Genomic DNA, 19234 nt, shown 5'->3' on the forward strand with positions numbered 1-19234 from the left:
CATAATACACATGAACTCTTAACATAATACACATAAACTTTTATGTCACATATTGTATACTCTGATGCACGATATAATTTGCCTTTTGCAAAAAGATAAATTATAAACATTTAGTAGATAAATTGTGTATTTAAACTTGAATCCACATTACAAGATGGACCCTGGTTCATGGTATAACAACTCCTCTCCTCTAAACCTAAGCAATTACTAACAAAAATTCAGCCCAAAAAGAAAAACCAAACCCAACCCAATTATCTAACCCTAAACCCAACTCCAGTATCTATATATAACCCTATCAAACACTCATTCTTGCGCAGCTTCTATTGATCTATCTCTGTTTACATTTTCTTCTTCAACGGTGCTCTTCTAGTATATAGTAATTGAGAAAAGCAACTGGTAAGCAAATTAGCATCGAATTTTGAGATGAATTAGTGGAAGCAATATTTCGCCGGCCGACGATTTGCTACCTTGGTGCGGTAGATGTTCAATTTGTATATATTTAATTGAAGCTTCGCTATCTGGTTGGCGAAATTCTTCTAGTTTTTGCCCAACTCGTTCCCTAGAAGCGAAAGTGAGTGTGATGTTCTTTCTACTTTCTGTCCTTCATTGCTTCTCTACATTGTTGGACTACACTGGTGCATCTATATTACTTTCTCTTGAGTTATTTTGTTTGAATCGATTTAGATTGTTTCACATGCTTGTGTACTTGAATGAAATGATGATCTGTTTATTCTTAGTGTGAATCATGGATGTGTTGAACGTTGATGATCTCTACAGACCTGTAATGATTTGCGAGAATGATCGCAACTCTTTATGAACATCTAAGGGACTGAGTTCTTCACACTTGAGATATTCCATTTTTTACGGAGTTTTGTTAATTGTAAATTAATGTTTCGTACTATGGCTTTGAATCTGTTGTTTTCACAGTTCGTGCTTCGTTGTATAGTGCAGAGCTGCGTTGATCAAAGCTAGATGATGTTCCCCTCGCTATCCAGAGCTTTTGTTGAGCTTTTGGACGTCGGGGAACCACATTATTTTAATGTTTCATTGTAGTTATGAGGTTTGAATTAGGAGTTCAACTTGTATAAGTGTTATTAAGTTCTCTTGATACATAAATGTTAAGTATCATACTGATGAATCAAAATGCAAGACTCTTTTACTAATTGGAATAGTATTAAACCTCTTCAAAAATCAAGTTCTCTTCAAAAATCACAGTAAAACCTTTTGTTGCTAGAAACCTCACTGTATGAATATGCATATTTGAAGCCATGTTGGATCATTTCATCCAGCTATACTTGGTTTTTTTTTTTGTGGTCATTGTAAATACAAATTAAATTATTTGTGAACATGAGATGGCCTTCATAATCCCAAATAAGCTGAGTTAAGGTGCTTAAATGATTCATGGGAGGCCCAAATCAAGCTTGTGGGGGTTTCGCTGATAACATCCCTCTATTTTTTGCAAGGTGGTGTTTACTAGTGGCCTTTACCATACATTTGTTTCCAATAATAGATAATAGACATGCTATATATGTTTGTGTGTGTGTGTATATATATATATATATATATATATATATATATATATATATATATATGTTTGTGTGTGTTCATGTTTTGCCTTGTTCTCATGGCTACTACTACAATCCTCAACAAGGATTGGATGCAACAACATGAGAAAATGTTTCTTTATGATTTTGAGTTTTATCCTGTCCCAATTTATACTTTGGTTATTTGGATTGTGTATAATTTTGTGGTGTCAATATCAAATGTGCCATACAATAACAAGTTTATAAAGGTAAAAGGTGTATTGATCTCTTGAAACTAAGGGATTATTGAAGGTGTTTTACTGTTTCTCTGCTCGGTAAGAATCTGCATGTCAGATGTTCAGTTTTTGTGTAGTGTTTTGAAGCTTCACTATCTGGTTGGTGAAATTTTTCAAGTTTTTGCCCAACTCGTTCCCTTGAAGCAAAAATGAGTGTGATGTTCTTTCTACTTCCAGTCCTTCATTATCTCTACATTGCGGGACTACACTGGTGCATCTACATTACTTTCTTTTGATTTATTTTGTTTGAATTGATTTAGATTGTTTTGCATGCTTGTGTACTTGAGTGAAATGATTACTATTTTTAATGTGAATGGTGTATGTGTTGAACATTGATGATCTCTACAGACCTGTAATGATTTGCGAAGATGATCGTAACTCTTTATGAACATCTAAGGGACTGAGTTCTTCACACATTAGATATGGAGTATTTGATTTTTACAGAGTTTTGTTAATTGCAAATTAATGTTTTGATGTTGCTGTTTTCACAGTTCGAGCTTTGTTGTTTAGTGCAGTACTGTGTTCGCTGGATGATTGTTGAGCTTTTGGACGTTGAGCTTTTGGACGTTGAGGAACCACATTATTTTAATCTTTGTTTATAGTTATGATTTTTGTATTAGCAGTCTAACTTGTAATTGTTAAATTCTTTTCATACAAAAGTAGATCTATATGTTGAGATAATCTAGGTGGGTTATGCTGTTATGCTTTGAAATATTATACTCATGAATCAAATGCAAGTCTCTTTTGCAAATTGAAATATTGAACCTCTTCAAAAATCAAACCTAAATATCCTTTTATGAAACAACTCATTGCTAGAAACCACACTGTATAAATATGCATATTTGAAGCATGGTGGATCATTTCCTTGAGCTATACATTGATGTTTTTTTAATCGGGTTATAATAGTTACAAATTAAAATATTTGTGAACATGGCCTGGCCTTCATAAATCCCAAATAAGTGAGTTGAAGGGCTTAAATGATTCATTAGAGACCTTTTTTCTTTTTGTACTCTTAACCTAATACATATAGACCCAAGTGTTAAAAAAAACTGTAAAAGGATTGGACACAAGTGTTAAAAAAAATTGTAAAAGGATTGGACTGACGGGATGGTGTCTGTGGTGTTAATTTTCCCACATAACTTATAAAAATGATGTTGTTTTGAGTTAGGATGCACAATGCATTTTGCGATGTTAGGGGTGTAAACAAATCAAATTAAAAAAAATTTGATTTGTGATTCGAATTTGAATATGTTGATCCGAATTTGAATATTTTGAATATGAATCTGAATTCGAATACTTTTTTCGATTCGAATATTTTTCGAATACGAATACGAATTAGAGTGTATTCGATTCGAATAGTATTTGAATATATTCGAATATTTTATACTATTTAAATATAAATTTTATTACATTTTATCTTAATTTATTGGAGAATTTTATAAAAAATTATGTTAGGCATTTCGAATTCGAATATTCGAGTCGAATCGAATATATTTGAATAAACTGGTCGAATCAAATACGAATCAAATTTGAGATTCGAATATTATACGAATACGAATATTTGAATATATAGTCGAATTCGAATCGAATATTGAGATATTTGACTCGATTCGATTCGTTTACACCCTCACCTGGTGTATGGTATAAAAGTTTTATATAGTTTTGTACTAAAATATAGAAAATAGTTTTTTGTTACTAAATGGTCGTTTTATTTTTTTTTTTATATTGTTAATGATTGTGGAAATTTTCACATAATAAGAGAATATGAAGGAAAAGTTTTAAACTTGAATTGAAATTACATATTATTGAACACTTCATGTGAAACAAAATTTGTAGTTAGTACAACTCGTATCGCCTTTGTTGTCAATCCAGATCTTTAAACTGTTTGTGTTGGCAACATACAATTGATTGTGTACAAAAACATGTTTCTTTAGCATCATACGTGAGATAGTGTATGTTATTGGCTTTTATTAATGGGCTTTTATTAATGGTCATTGCATATGACAGCATAAAGTGGGAATTGTCTTTTTTGGAATTTGAAAGGCAATCTTATTGTCATTGACATCTTTGGTATCATCACCCTAGTCTCACAGAAATTATCTTTGTTGTATAGGGATATCAATTTAGCCCGAACTCGATGGGTCAACCCGATAAAACCAAAACTCATTGTTGGAAATCAGCGATTTTCCGACCACAGAAAAGTGGTCGGAAATCGCCAAAATCCGGTCGGAAATCACTGTTCCGACCACATTTCTGACCACTCTTGGGGTTCGGAAAACCCCCGTCGGTACTTCCGACCACTCCGTGCAGTGGTCGGAAATACCGTCCACAAAAATAGGGGTGTCAGAAACTTTTCGTTGCATGGGAAAGTTGGCTGCCGGGATGAAATTATATTCTGTGTAATTAAAAAAATGTTTTCCGACCACTTTTGGTGGTCGGAAAGTTGTCAAGTAAAAGAAAAAAAATCTTTTGATATCCACAGGCTGTTTCATTGGCTGCATTTGAACATAGGGGATCTGCATTCTTCAGCTGAATATATGAAATCCACAAGTTGCTTCATCATTGCCCAAAGAGAATTCATCAAACACCTAATTTCAATGTCAAACAAATGATCAATAAAGCATAAAACAATATCGAACAGTAAGCACTAAGCAAGGGTGTCTAAGCTTGAACTATTAGGTGATTTCAAGATCCAACAGATAAAATGCAATATCAACTTAGTTCTTTTTGGCAAATCAGTATATATGTAACAAGGCAAGAACTTTACATATTTTTGAAACACAAAACATGTAACAAACAACAACAGACTTCCTCCAGCTTGATTGGAGGAATAAACCAAACAAAGTCAAGAAGTATATATGATATCCAATTTAATTAGTCGGAAAAATTACACAATAACTAGCCATGGATAATATACCTGATACAACTGGGGACCCTTGTCATCAATCCCAGCAACTAAGAGAGAAACACCAAATGACCTTACACCACTATATGAAAGAAACAATGAAACAGAATCAAAAGGGGTTCAACAAGAGTACATCAAGTTAGCTCTTTTTTAAATATACATACATCATATATTAAAACATCAGACTTTGAGTTGAATTTTGTTTGTCAAATGACGGCAAGGATGTCTAAGTTTGAACTATACCAGTCAAGCGAAAGGTAAATGAGAAGGGATAAAAAGGAAATGTCATTGTAGAAAAGGTGAAAAAATATGGCATGCTCTTAAAAGCGAAAATCATCAATTGATTTGATGAAAATAAATTGTTTCTCCAAGATAAGATTTTTCTCAAAGTAATTCCTCTCATTTACTCTTCTTATACTTAGAGGAAGAACATGTTCCCCCAACCTAAATTTCTACCCCTAGATCAATGATTATATTCAAATTTAATCCCCATATCATGATTATATATTAGAATGCCTTGTGGCGCATATTTCAAGACAGAATATCATAGAATAACAATTACCCTGATTAAGTGAATTCCTACATCACTGCTGCAGTTCCCCTCACAAGTTGTGTGGCAGGGATTGGTTCCTGTGTTTAACCATTAACAGAATATACAAAATGAGATTCCATATTTCACATATTTGTTAGACAAAATCAACAAATGTTGCATTGTTGCTGACACCTAAGAGTTTGAAAATAATCATAGCCACTTGTCTTGATAGGGATTCTTAATGTAACAAGTTTTTTTTTTTTTTGTTTGTTTGGTTTGAAGAACATAAAAGGTTCTTGCACACAAAGCAAAAGGATGGTAATAAAATGCAACTTGCAGAGCTTGTACAGAAAGAATTCATATTTTATAGAGGCGGTGATATCATTGAGCTTGCTTCATACTTTTCTAAACCAAAACTCTAGAATCAGGTCCCATACCACTGCAAACAAGAAACAAATATTATTTATGCAAAGTTAACAAATGAAAAAAAAAGTTATTTTTGAGAATAGGAAATAGATATACTAAAAGAACTTTCAAATTATATACTACCATGCCAAGGACCAACTTCTTAAGCATGATTCATGAAACCAGAAACATATTAATTTCTAATCAATTAATTTTATCACTTATCTCATACAGTGAACATTGGATAGAAACACAACTAACTACGAATACAAGAAGAAGAACTAGGAAGATTAAAGATGGACACCAATCAACATAAGTAAATGATATCAGTGCATATAAACATCAAGTACAGTACCTGTATACAACTCCAATATTTAGAGTCAAAATCTGAACCTTTTGCAGCTGTGGTTAATAAACTGAAATATCAGCATCATACCATTGATATTCAAAATACAACCATATATAATATAAAAAATATGATGACGAAAGAAAGACAAAACAAGTTAGATGGCACACAAGAAAAATTATATGGCATTAGATTCATTGCTGGAAGAGACTGCAAAATTTCACAACCCCAGGAAAAATTAATCAAATGAGTCACACAAAATTCTTAGCATTCCTTTCAAATTGCTCAAAAGATACCTCAATATACAGAGAAATTGAACTCCGACTAGAATCAATGAAGTTCAGACCTAGCTTATCAATCTTTAATTAATATAGAACATGGCCATATATTCAAAAGCAAAAACACATTCAATGAACCAGAAGCCCTCTACATTAATCAAAAATTTTAAAACCCTAACTTTCAGCATCCTCTGTAAGTTATAATCAAACCAATGAAACCAGATGCACACAACTTCATAATCAACAGCCAACATAACAATCAGAAGCACAGAACTTCATAATATTGCGAAGTTTGACAGAGAGTTTAAGAGGGAAAGAAAGAGTTTTATTCAACAACTAACAAGAATGCTATACACTGGTTATATATACAAAGAGAAGGGGGGAGGAAAATGGTTCTACCAGAACAAGAAGAACCAAAACAGAAAAAGGAAAAACCGGCCATAACGGTCATGCTATCTTCTTCTGTCTACTGCCACATGGTGTGGTGGATTGCTGCCACGTGTTGCCACATGTTATGCTATTACTTTGTACTCCTAATAGCCCCCCGCAAACTGGATTATATAGACTGAATAATCCAAGCTTGGATATGTAATGATTGAATGAAGCAGGACAATGAACCTTGGTGAATATGTCTGCCAATTGATTTCCAGAAGCAATGTGAAGGAGTTTTATGGTGCCTTTGCTCAATTTTTCTCTGACTAAGTGACAATCCAGTTCTATATGCTTAGTGCGTTCATGGAACACTGGGTTTTCAGCAATGGCAATAGCGGATTTGCTGTCACAATATATGGTTGCTGGACTGTTATAAGGGATTCCAAAATCAGTAAGCAGATAGATTAGCCACTGAAGTTCACAAGAGGTTGCTGCTAATGCTCTATATTCAGCTTCTGAGGATGACTTAGAGATTGTGGGCTGTTTCTTAGACTTCCAAGAGATCAATGCATCCCCCAAAAACACACAGAAGCCTGTCACAGACCTTCTAGTATCAATGCATGCACCCCAGTCTGAATCTGAGAAGGCCTTCAACTGTAAATCAGATGAGGATGGGAATAACAGTCCTTGACCTGGATCAGCTTTGATATACCTTAGAACTCTATGTGCAGCTTGTAAATGGAGATCAGTGGGCTTGTCAAGGAACTATGACAATTGTTGTGTGGCAAAGCTGATATCAGGCCTTGTGATTGTCAGATATAACAGTTTGCCAACTATTCTTCTGTACTGAGTATCATCCTTAATAGGTGCTCCTTCATGTCTGCTCAGCTTATGAGAAGGAACAGTGGGGCTATGAACAGGCTTGGAGTTGGTGAAACTTGTGTCAGCTAATAGCTCAATAGCATATTTCCTTTGACACACTGCTATGCCCTTTTTTTGCCTAGCAACTTCCAGACCCAAAAAATACTTTAGAGGCCCTAGGTCTTTTATTTTGAACCTGGTATTGAGCTGTCTTTTTATGTCCTGAATAGCTTCCAAGTTGGCACTTGCAACAACTATGTCATCTACATAGACTAATAGGGCTATGAATGTGGAGCCCTCTCCTTTGGTGAACAGAGAATTATCAGGGATGGATTGTCTGAATCCCATATCATGAAGGGCAGTGTTCAACTTGGTATTCCACTGTCTGCTGGCCTGCTTCAAGCCATATAAGGACTTGATAAGTTTACACACCTGACCAGTTTTTCCTTCTGTGTAGCCAAGGGGTAATTGCATGTATACTTCCTCTTTCAGATCACCATGAAGAAAAGCATTATTAACATCCATTTGGTGGAGATGCCAGTCCTTAGCTGCTGCCACTGCAAGTAAGGTTCTGATGGTTGTCATCTTGGCTACAGGGCTAAAAGTATCAAGGTAATCAATCCCTAGAGTTTGATTGTAACCCTTTGCAACAAGTCTTGCCTTGTATCTGTCAATAGTGCCATCAGCTTTATGTTTGATTTTGTATACCCATTTGCAACCAATAGGCTTCTTGCAAGGGGGTAAATCTACCAACTGCCAAGTGTTATTCCTTTCTAAAGCTTTGAGTTCTTCTGTCATGGCTTCTTTCCAGCATTCATGTTGTGCAGCTTCTTTATAATCTCTTGGTTCAGTATGTCCTGAGATGTTCATGACAAAGGACTGGAAAGATGAACCAAGTTTGGTGTAGTCCAAGGCCTTGTCCATGGAGTGGGGAGAAGTTCTTACTATACTGTTGTGGCATATGTAATCTTGCAGATAGGCAGGAGTATGAACCTGTCTGGATGATCTCCTGGTGGCCTGTTGAGGATGGTCCTGCTGTGGATTAGCCTGAGCCTGTGTATTCTCAGGTGATGAAGGGGAATTCTGATCCATGTGCCCAGGCTCACTCTGGCTTGTGTTTTGCTCAGTATCATCAGTATCAAGAGACTGAGACTCTTGAAGTTGAGCCATGCCATCTGCATCACTTCCCATTGTGGGCAAAATCAAATGATTTTCTTTCTGCATCTGCTTATCTAGTTGAAAAGGGAAAATCCCTTCATGGAACACAACATCCCTGGACAAGAAAAATTCCTTAGACTCAAGGTCATAGAGTTTATACCCCTTTGTATGGCTAGAATATCCAATAAAGACACACTTTCTGGCTCTAGGACTGAATTTTGTTCTTGGACCTACAGTGGTGGCATAGGCTAGGCAACCAAGAACTCTTAAATCCTGATACTGAGGAACTCTCTTGAGCAAGACCTGATAAGGAACCTGATTGTTTATAGCTGCTGATGGTAGCCTATTAATGATGTATGCTGCATGTAATATGCATTCACCCCAAAAAAACTCAGGAAGATTAGCTTGGAATCTGAGTGCTCTTGTTGTTGATACAAGGTGACCATGCTTCCTCTCCACCCTACTGTTTTGTTGGGGAGTGTATACACAAGAAGTCTGGTGTGTGATTCCCTTCTTTGCAAAAAAATCTCTCATGTCAAATTCCATGCCATTATCAGATCTTATGCATTTCACCTTAGCTCCAAACTGGTTCTCAACTAGGTTGCAGAAGTTTATGACTAAGTTTCTGACCTCAGACTTCAACTTCATCATATAGACCCACACTGACCTACTATGATCATCCAGTATGGTTAGAAAGAAATGATGTCCATGTAGGGTTGCCACTCTGTAAGGTCCACATATATCCATATGTAACAAATCAAAGCAGTTAGCAGTTATAGAGTTACTTGGCAGAAAAGACAATCTTCTTTGTTGGCAAAATAACAGCAGTCACAGATCAAACTTTTATTGCTTTGAATTGTAGGTTCCAAGTTCTTTAAGAACTGAATTTAGCAAAAGAAGCATGCCCTAATCTACTATGCTATAGGACACTTTTATCATACACAGAAACAGAATTGCATACAGAGGCACTAGGGAAAACTAGATAGTACAACCCATTTTTCAGCTCAGCTCTTCCAATCACTTTGCCATGGATAGCATCCTGTATAATGCACTGATTAGAATACATTTCAATAGCACCTTTAGAGTTCTGAATAAAAGCTCCTACAGAGATCAAATTGTAATGGAAGCCAGGTACATACAACACATCATGTAAAATGAATTCATCTGAGATATTCACTGTTCCAACAAGAGTGATAGCAACCTGCTGCCCATTTGGCAAACTCACATGCAGGTTTTGAACCTCCTTCTTATTATTGAGTAAGTCCAAGTTACTCACAATATGGTGAGTAGCACCACTATCCACTATCCAGTTAATTTTGCCATGACTAACAGAATTGAGTAAGCTTATACCTTCACTCTGGAGATCAGTAGCCACAGTGTTAATTGAAGCTTGTGGGGTCTGATCAAGTGGTGTGTTAGTGGCTGATTTCTGCATTTGCATAAATTCCATGAACTTCTTGAAATCATGATGGGTGAAAGACAGTCCCTCATCACATCTAGGCTGTTGTGTAACAGATTCTCCTTGGACCTGATTAACTGAACTCTGATTTCTTGATCTTGGCTTCCAACCAGGGGGATAGCCATGCTTTTTATAGCACTTGTCTTGAGTGTGGCCTGTGTAGCCACAGTAGGTGCATGTAGGCTTCTTGTTGGATGCTTGTGTTTTCTTATAACCTTGCTGGAAACCTCCATTTGCCAAGAACACACTTCCTGCATTTGCTGTGAGATTAGTATTCTCACCAGCTTGATGAATCTGGTTCCCATAACCAACAGCCACCATATGGAATTGTCTTTCCTGCTGTGCAATCATAGAATAAGCATCATTAACATCAGGTAGAGGTCGCATAAGCATAATCTGATTCCTGGCTGCAGTGTACTTCTCATGAAGGCCTATTAGGAAAATGGATAGCTTGTCCTTTTCCTTCTGTTCACCAATTTCAGCTAGCTTCTTTCCACAATTGCATCTAACAAGGCAGTCACAAGACATTGGTGGTCTGAGTATAACCAATTCATCCCACAACAGCTTTTGCTTGGTAAAATATTCATTCAATGAATCATCACCCTGCTTAGTTTGATAAATTTCACACAAGATTTCTGCAACTCTGAACAAATCTTGTTGACTGAACCTTCTTTTCAGGTCTTCCCATATCCCATAGGCTGTGTCTATCCACAAGACACTCCTGCCAATGGTTGGAGAAAGAGTACGCACTATCCAAGCGCACACAATGTTATTGCACCTTTCCCAGACATAATAACGTTCTAAGCCATCTTGGGAAGGTTTTTTGATTGCTCCATTAATGAAGGCAATTTTATTCTTGTAGGACAGTGCCATGGTCATGGCCCTAGCCCACGCGTGGTAATTGGATCCATCCAACGGGAATGAGACAAGTTCCAAAGCTGGATTCTCATTGATATGCAGAAAATATGGATTTGTTTGCGATTGGGGATCGTATATTACCTCTCTAGGGTTAGATCCACTCGCATTTGCAGAGGAGGGCCCTGCATTTCTGGTTGAATTTCCGGTCTGACTAGCTGCTGCATTTCCTGCTGCACTGTTGACTGGAATCGAGTTAACGCTGATTGAAGGCCACGCTGAAGTCGCCATTGAAGCAGACGGATGAGTTTTCACAATGGCTCTGATACCATATTGCGAAGTTTGACAAAGAGTTTAAGAGGGAAAGAAAGAGTTTTATTCAACAACTAACAAGAATGCTATACACTGGTTATATATACAAAGAGAAGGGGGGAGGAAAACGGTTCTACCAGAACAAGAAGAACCAAAACAGAAAAAGGAAAAACCGGCCATAACGGTCATGCTATCTTCTTCTGTCTACTGCCACATGGTGTGGTGGATTGCTGCCACGTGTTGCCACATGTTATGCTATTACTTTGTACTCCTAATACATAATCAACACTTATTCATAAATCACCAAGAAATTAGCAAAAAGCCAAGTGAAGGCGGAAGGAGGAAGGAGTGTGAAGAACTTACATCAATGTCATGTTGTTGTTATATTGCCGAGTGTGCCTTGCGGTACGTCGTCGAGTGAGTGCGAAATGAGGAGCTGCGTTGTTGCTGGTGCAGAGTGAAGGAGTAAGGAGCGAGAACTGGATGAGGGAGGAAGATTTGGGGCAGTGTGAGTATGGAGGGAGGAGGGATTAAGGGAGAAGGCATGAAATTTTGGGCGAAAATTTGGGAATGGCGCCTTTATTTTCGTGGTTTTTTTTTTTTTTTTTTTTTTTTTTTTTTTTTTTTTTGTCTAAAATAGAGTAGAATATAATTGTTTATACAGTTATCTATGCATAATATATTTTATATAAGTACAAATTATGAAAATTAAAAACTTTAACTAATTATAATAAAATATAATAATGATTAATTCCTTTTCATTATTATGGAATAATAATATGCATTTCGTGATGTAGTGAAATGTATCATTTACAATATTATAATTATAATATTTTTTTTCATAATTTATAATTGCTATAAAAATATTATAATTTCAATTCCTTAAAAATTTTATTCTAAATTAACAAAAATTCATACTATATCACTCACAATTTATAATATTACCCACAATTTATTAAATATGCTAGAGAAAAGGTTTACAATTAATAATATATTTCTCTAGCATATTTAATAAATTATGGGTGATATAGTATGAACTTTTGTTAAGTTATAATGATGAATGTTTATATTATGGGATAAAAATAATACACAGTACAATATACGATGATATACAATTCATTACGGCAGTTTGATAGAAACATATTGATGTGCCATTGAAAGGGCAATCATGACCATTGATGTAGGAGACACCGTTGCCGCGCTAAAGATGGTTCCTTCAAACGAAACAGGGGCATAGCCATCAGGAATGGACGTCATGAGAAACCTAGACTACTGATATCATATGAATGTTTGTATTATGAGATAAAAATAATATGCAGTACAATACACGATGATATATGTAACACCCCACTTTTCTTAAATCTAAAACTCAAATTTAACTTAAAATAAGATAAATAACAAGCCTCAAGGACCCACGAGTCCCGGTCCAAACGACATGTAGCTGAGCCACAGAGGGCCCGACCAGAACTATCTTTGGCCTGGCGGAGCTTGGTGACGGGGCTTGTGAAGCCCCGGCGCTTAGCTCCACCAAGCAACGGTCCTTGGCAACGGATCTAGCTGTGATCCGTTGCCTTGGTCCACCTCACTACGGAGATAGCCAACGGATCATGCCTAGATCCGACTAGGTCCGTTGGGTTTACTGGTGCACCATCTATGTGTACCAGACCCCTTTTTCTTCACCTGTAGCATTCTCAGATCAACAAAAACACTTTCAAACCTCAATAAATCAATCATAGATCATCAACAACACCGTTTATTTAAAAATTCGATTTAAAATATTTAATTTGAACACCGTTCTCGAAATAAAAATTTTGCAAGAGTGAAAATAGATATTTTGGAATTTTGTAAAACAGAATTTAGAAAAATTATTTTTGAGTTGTCACAATATACAATACATTATGTAGGAATATGGAACTGATAAAACTATGATTGTAGAGTCTTAACAAGAATAAAGGTTTTAAAGAGTTGAAATTAGAAATGATTTCATATATGTATCTACATGGGAAGGGGAGCATGGTCTTATTTTACATAGCAAGAATGGTGAAATGGTATCTACTAGTAAACTCTCTACGTCATGGTCGGTTAAAATAGAAAAAAAAAAAAAACAAAACAAAGAGCATGAGTGAAATAATCAATGATAAAAGAAATCATGCGATTTTCATAACATTGAACCACAAACAATAAAAATTTAAAAAAAAAAAAAAAAAGATTTCCGACCACCTTTACTTAATGGTCGGAATTTCCGACCACTTATGTGGTTGCAAGTACACTCTAATTTAAAAAATTAAATTTGGCAAAATGTTTCCGACCACAATGTAAATGGTGGTCGGAAATACCGACCACTTGTTAATAGTAGTTGGAAATCCGACCAATTTCCGACCACTATAATATTTCGTCGAAAAAATGAAAAAAATCACCTTTTACGACCAAATTTTTGGGTGGTCGGAAATGAGGTCGGAAAAACGCGAATTTCCAGCAGTATACTGACAGGGCTATGACCCGAATGGGCTAGCCCGATAAAATAAATAAATAAATAAATAAATAAATAAATAAATATATATATATATATATATATATATATATAATTTAAATTTAAATTAAAGTTTTTTAGTTTTTTACATTCTCCGTCCCAGCCAAATTTTCCGTGGGGACGAGGATGGTAACTATTTTCAATTTCTCGCCGAGGATGGAGACGGGGAGTAGACTTCCCGCCCCCGCCCTGTTGTCATCTCTACTCTAAATATGGGTACTCACTTTCCGTTTTTAATTTTAGTTCAGATGGTTCAACCCGTCTGATTAGCCTGACAATCCGAAGTTTAGGTTTAGGGCCAAATCGAATCAGAGAATAAAATATTAATAAACCGATTCAATCGTTATCCTATGGACCTGTGTCCAACATACATTGTGGACACGGATTGAAACGGCGGGTAATGCAGTAACGGTGCCGTAAGTGGCATCGTTATCTTCCACCATTTTTTTTAAAAAAATTTCAGACCGCTTCTTTCCTTATGATAAAGCATCCATTTTCGCGAGTTTCCTGTCGATCAAGCTTCCATTTCTTCTTCACACAAAAGCTCTCTTCAACGCTCATTCTCCCATTTTCATAATTATAGGAACATATGTTCATAATTGTAAGTTCATAATGTTAGAGCTCTGTGTTCATAATTCCATAATTGTACATTCATAATTTCATAACTGTACATTCATAATTCCGTAAACTGTACATTCATAATTCAATAACTGTACATTCATAATTCAATAACTGTAAATTCATAATTTTTGAAGCTCTATGTTCATAATTTTATCACTATATGTTCATAATTGTAAGTTCATAATGTCAGAGCTCTGTGTTCATAATTCCATAACTGTACATTCATAATTCCATAATTGTACATTCATAATTTCATAACTGTACATTCATAAGTCCACAAATGAATAACACCGTTAACGGCGAGACAAAATCAATTTTTTTTTAAAAAAAATTGAAACGACGTCGTTTTAGACTCGTGTCCACATTGTATAGTGGACACGAGTCCACAGCATAATTTGCAAACCGATTAGCCCGATAATCCAACAAGGCTAGCCCGATTGACATTCCTAGTTGTATGCACTAAAAAATAACCAAAATATGCACTCAAACACCAAAATATGCACTCAAACAATTAAAAATAAGCAAACAAATTAACAAAGGTTACAGTATCACTATTAAAAAATTTGAATATGTAAAACAAATATTAATAAAGAGCAAATATATGGACAACATATATTAACATGTTAAAGAGCAACTATAAAACAACTATGAACTTAAATATCTATACACAAACATATATGTATAAGGGTTATCTAAAAAAAAAAAAAAAAAGAAGGAAAGGGTTAACTGTCAGCACAACAACATGTTTTTTTACTTCTAACTTAGCCCAAGATCCCATTCCCTATACCCGGTTTTTTAACCATAGTATTATTCGTCGCTTGTTCTCTTAGCTAGGTTTACCATTCAGACCACCAAATCACAGCTACAACCCATCCCCGTATCTGTTATGGCTCTCCAAGTGACAGGAACTGCAACTCTAAAAAAAAAAGTCTCTTGTCTTTGCTTTTAGTTGCCTATGGTTTTTGAATTTTGTTAGAGTTAGCATATAGTTGGAAAGAGATATTTGTCTCTTGTCTTTGCTTTTAGTTGCCTATGGTTTTTAAATTTTGTTAGAGTTAGCATATAGTTGGAAAGAGATATTTGTCTCTTGTCTTTGCTTTTAGTTGCCTATGGTTTTTGAATTTTGTTAAAGTTTGCATATAGTTGGAAAGAGATATTTAATGACTTCACTATTTTTTTTTTTTTTTTTAGAGGATGTTGACCATAGAAATATATAGTTTCTTTGATGTAATTGGCAATTGTATTAAAGTTCTTAATGCCTTTGTAAATATGCACTTTGTATTTTGCCTTCATGGTGTGCATATAGTTTTAGTTAAGCTGTTCATGAATAATATTTGAGTTTTGTCGTTTTGGTTAGAGTTAGTTTGATACTTTGCCACATTTTTAGCTATTAATTTAGGCATATGTTGGACTTTTGCCTTGAATGAATAGTCCTAGGTTACTTCAATTGATCTCATTGCACAGACATTTATCTCGATTTCATTACACTCTAAAATACCACCATATTCTTATTACACATATACATTAATTAATTAGTTGCTTATGTATGATCACAGTCTTGTATCTGGTTGTAATTCTCCAAAATCTAAACCCTAAATGAGGGACATGTCTTTGTGTAGGCCTTTCTAAACCCTAATTCCAATCTGAGACTGAAGACTGTTTCCCTTTTCATTTTTGTCCATTAGGTTTGCATAATCTTACCTTTGGTCATTTTTCTAATACTGCAGTGTGAATTTAATACTTTTTGTTTCATACTGAGGAAGACTACCTATGCTGCATTCCTGCACATAGATTTCAACTAGTACTCCACCCGTGCGATGCACGGGGTGAATAAACCTGTAAAGGAATAAAAAAATATTTTATAATAATTTATATAAATTATTATATATATATATATATTTTTGTTTTAATATTTCAATTTTTTATATTAAAATATATTAGAAATGAACAATATATATTTACAAAGTTAAAAATGAATGTAAAAAAAATATAAATAATAAATAATGATTCATTATTATTAAATTAAATTTGAATCCTATAAAATTATGCCCTTTAGGAGTACAAATTGTATACCTTGTAATTGTGATATAAGCTCATAATTTGATATGAAAACTCCACAATAGGTATGTGAGTATGTGACTTATGGCTGAACTTAATACTTTTTGTTTCATATAAATATTTATGTGTGTAATATGTGTATATATATATATATATATATATATATATATATATATATATATATATATATATATATATATATATATAGAAGAGCGCTCATATGCGGCGGGGTCTTACCGTGCGGCGGTGCGGTCAAATTCCAGAATACACCAACAGTGTTAACAATATGCACCAACATTGTAATAAAAACACACCACAATGAAATGCAATAAAACATCACAAAATACACAACAGACTCAAAAAAAAATACACCATATAACTCACAACCCCAATGGTGTATTTCCGAACAGTGTATGGTGTTTTTACTCACACCTAATGGTGTGTGTTTGGTGATGCAGGGCTCTGTTTACTCTGTTTTGTGTGGTGTATTTTCCTAACGTTGATGGTGCATATTTGTTGAACTATTGGTGTTGCCGCACCGTAAGACACTGCCGCACCTGAACCCGCCTCTCTCTCTCTCTATATATATATATATATATATATATATATATATATATATATATATATATATATATATATATATATATATATATATATATGTTAAATATTACTTACATTGTCTTGGTTAGAACATGGCTTAAAATCTTAAATATTCGATAGTGTTAATTGATTACACTTTTTTTTTTTTGAAAGGAAAAACTCAGCAATTTTATTAAATCATTGAAGCAATACAATAAGGAATAGAATCCAACCAACAGATAGAACCAAGTACTAGAACGAGCAGTCCTAGCCATAGCATGAGCTAGCTTGTTATCTGATCTCGGGATATAGAGAATAGACACTGAATCAAAGTGTCGTTTGAGATTACGACAATCCTTAATAACACAACCCGCATAAGATAAATCCATTGAAGAATGGTTGAGCAAATTACATACCACTTGACAGTGTATAAATATTCACTTTATGAAAGCCTCTATCCATAACCCACCACAGTGCTTCCTTAATAGCAAGAGCCTCCGCCAAATGTGCGTCATTGAGACATCGTAGATGACCATTCTTCGTTGCCATGAAGCTTCCTGTACTATCCTGGATAACAACACCAAAGCTCGCATGTTGAGTATAGCGGCGTCCACAAACACCACAACACAATCACGTGGAATATCGATAGGAGACTCTATGTTACCAGGCAAAGGAACCATGCTTGAAGCAGTAGCCTCTCAGAATTCCAGCCATTCATGAATAGTCCTCGCCACTTCCGTAGAGATAGCCTTTGGGTGCCAACTCTTTTGATTCCATATCAGAGAATTACGAGCACGCCATATGCACCATAGCCTTGCCACACAAGAAATAACAGACAAACCATCATCTTCCAACAGACGGTTAGCCAACCAAGCACCGAAATCTTCAGTCGCATAAGGCAAAGAGCAATTTGGTACGTTCTGCCAGAGGAGGGAAACATGCAAACAATCGCAAAAAATATGCTTAATAGACTTAGGGTGTTGCTGACAAAGAGGGCAAGATGTATCTACCTCAACTCTTCTTCCACCTAGAGCAAGTAACGTGGGCAGCGCTTCATGCAGACATCGCCAAAGAAAATTCTGCACGTTTGGGGGAATTTTTATTTTTCAGATTGCGTGCCAAGCTCTAGAGTTATTAACACCATGCGACTCTCCAGATAAGAGGCGATATCCCTGTCTCACAGAGTAAACACCACGTGAGTCTCCCCTCCAACACCATTCATCCTCATAATGATAAGCAATAGGTTCTGAATGAGTTCCACATCACGGCTATCAAATAATATGGACAGTATATCAACATCCCACTCATGAGTATCATTGTGAATTAAATCACTAACCAACATATCACCGTTATGGGAATGGAGAGCAGTGCTAATATAACGATTTTCGTCATTTGGTAACCAATGTTGCGTCCATACCTTCGTAGAAGTTCCATTACCAATCCTACGATAGCAACCGCGACGTAGAATGTCCTGACCAGCATGAATTGATCGCCAGCAGTAACTGGGATTCACACCCAGTTTAGCATTCATAAAGTCAGTATTTGGATAGTAACGAGCCTTATACAATTGTGCCACCCAAGAGTTAGGATTTGTCAAAAGACGCTAGCCTTGTTTGGCCAGAAGTGCAATATTGAATCTGCTAAGCTTTTTAAATCCCAACCCGCCATCGACCTTCCTCTCACACATACGACTCCATGACATCCACCTTATGCGCCCTCCACGATTATTGCCAGATTCCCAACAATACTTATTCATTATTTTCTCCAGACGATCATAGAATGTAACCGGTAAGAAATAGATGCTCATTGTATACATTGGTAGTGCTTGGACAATACTCTTAAAAAGTACCTCTTTCCCTGCCCTTGACAAGATCTTCTTATGCCACCCTCCAACACGTTGAATCAACTTTGTTTCAATAAAGGAAAATACTTCCTTTTTATTGCGCCCAATTCCCAAAGGAAGCCCAAGATACTTGTCAATACCTATGCAATACCTATGCAGTTCTCTGCTCTAAGGTTATAGTTTCCACGTCATTATAGGTGTGTGTGATTTAACACTTAAATATTCATCAAAATTTTGATTCAATTCAATATTTATTTGCATGAAATTTGTGTTAAATATTAACATGGTTGCAGTAGGCGCT

General features: G+C 35.5%; 2 long non-coding RNA genes across 2 annotated transcripts; both read left to right on the plus strand.

The window, feature by feature from the left end:
* Window positions 1-291: 291 nt before the first annotated feature.
* Window positions 292-1186, plus strand: LOC109178707. Its single transcript, XR_002053756.1, has 2 exons — window positions 292-635; window positions 738-1186. It is a non-coding gene; the product is annotated as an uncharacterized LOC109178707 (long non-coding RNA).
* A 380-nt stretch (window positions 1187-1566) lies between these two features.
* LOC109178706 lies at window positions 1567-2638 on the plus strand. Its single transcript, XR_002053755.1, has 2 exons — window positions 1567-2441; window positions 2558-2638. It is a non-coding gene; the product is annotated as an uncharacterized LOC109178706 (long non-coding RNA).
* Window positions 2639-19234: the final 16596 nt, after the last annotated feature.

This window comes from Ipomoea nil, unplaced genomic scaffold (assembly GCF_001879475.1).
Source record: "Ipomoea nil cultivar Tokyo-kokei standard unplaced genomic scaffold, Asagao_1.1 scaffold0865, whole genome shotgun sequence".
Classification (NCBI taxonomy): domain Eukaryota; kingdom Viridiplantae; phylum Streptophyta; class Magnoliopsida; order Solanales; family Convolvulaceae; genus Ipomoea; species Ipomoea nil.